This window comes from Bos grunniens, chromosome 2 (genome assembly GCF_055505025.1).
Source record: "Bos grunniens cultivar Pamir isolate PY7600 chromosome 2, Bosgru_T2T1.0, whole genome shotgun sequence".
In the NCBI taxonomy this organism is placed as follows: Eukaryota; Metazoa; Chordata; class Mammalia; order Artiodactyla; family Bovidae; genus Bos; species Bos grunniens.
The window spans coordinates 116,819,311-116,821,030 of record NC_141166.1 but is presented as its reverse complement, the minus strand read 5'-3'; the positions used below and the strand labels follow the sequence as shown (position 1 = coordinate 116,821,030).

Genomic DNA, 1,720 nt, shown 5'->3' with positions numbered 1-1,720 from the left:
GGCTGGTTGGACAAGCAACATTTGGGGTGAGTGGCCTGGGGCATTGCGTGCTTCTGGAGACACTGGAAGGGTGAGCAGCTGCCCCAGTACCAGTGTGTCATGCACAATAACCACCCCCTGGCTTCAGCTATGTGGATTCAGGGTGACGGCTCACCACACCTTCTTCCACCAGAAGTGGGCTCGCCTCTTCCAGGCTCCATATATAGTCTTTTTTTTTTTTTTAATAGTTTTCATTTATTTATTTTGGGCTATCTAGATCTTTGTTGCTGCAATGGCTTTCTATAGGTGAGGCGAGCAGGGGCTGCTCTCTAGTTACGGGACAGGGGCTTCTCATGCAGTGGCTTCTCTTGTTCTGGAGCACAGGCTCTAGGGCACGCAGGCTGCAGTAGATGTGGCATGTGGTCTCAGTAGTCATGGCTCCCGGGCTGTAGAGCACAGGTTCAATAATTGTAACACATGGGTTTAGCTGTTCTGTGGCATGTGTGAGCATCCTGGATCAGGGATCAAACCCAAGTCTCCTGCACTGGCTGGTGGATTCTTTACCTCTGAGCCACCAGGGAAGCCCCATATACAGTTCTGACCACAAAACATCACCAAGGCTTCAAAAACTGGCTGAGTCCTTTGTCTTAGAGCTAGAACTTGAGAACCTGAGCCTCCATTGTGTTTTGTGAGTTGAGTTGGGAGCAGCTGTCCTGAAGAGGAGCATGCAGGTATGGACTGCATCACACTCTTACAATGGTTCCATCCACTCTACCTACTTTTAAGAAAAATGGCTTCAAAATGACAGCATTTTTCAGTGTGAGAACAATGCCAGAGTTGTATGACCTGGTTAACAGGTAGAAACCTGACCTGATTCGGTCTGATAGAGAGTAAGCATGTTCTGATACCTACAGGAATTCTACAGATTTTCTTTCTTGGCTCTACAGTGATAGCCCTGTCAAGGGTAAAGTTGTAGTAACTGACGATGGGGTCAGAAATATCATGGAGGATACTGCGGGGATCAAGGTAAATTCAGACCAGGGAGGTTGCTAGATCACAAGTAGGAGACGTGCACCACAATGGACAAGGCACCCAGGACTGTCACCGGTACATGGGACATCACAAGTGAATCCAAAATCATTCCCGAACTGGTTCAGACATGAGTTTGGGAGGTAACTATCTTCTCAACATTGGACAGCTAAAGATGTACTAATAGTTATCTCTTCCAAGGCAGGCATCTTGCTGCTGGGAAGTGGCTGAACATAATGGGGAGGCTATCTGTGTATCTAAATCATGGAGGGTGCAATGGGAAAAGAACAAGGTAATTGTAAGATATACCTTAAAAAGATCAGCTATTTATATCATTTTACTGCACTGGTGAAAAAATAGTCTTAAACTTTCAATCCCCCATAACTCTTCAACTGCAAAGGTAAGGATGCTGGGATCCAGGAAGCTCTGAAGTGTGCTCCACAAATCCGGGAAAAGATCCCCTCTTTCTTTGAGCTCACCCTCTGCTCTCCCAGTTGAGTCGACCTGGACTATAAAGCTGACACGAGTGGAGTGATCATTGGGGTTCAAGAGGAAAGGGTCACTGTCTGCTGCTTACTGCTTTAATTTTCCTTGTATAGTATCATCATTATAATAAACTACTCCATCCAAAGATGACTTTTGCAACAAATTTTAGTCAAAGGTACTGAGTGCATTATATCAATGACTCAGTGGACCAAGGAGCTGAGCTCCA

At 45.9% G+C, this 1,720-nt stretch overlaps 1 pseudogene; it reads left to right on the top strand.

The window, feature by feature from the left end:
- The first annotated feature begins 271 nt into the window (after window positions 1-271).
- Window positions 272-1,360, top strand: LOC147378617 (tissue alpha-L-fucosidase pseudogene; annotated as a pseudogene).
- Window positions 1,361-1,720: the final 360 nt, after the last annotated feature.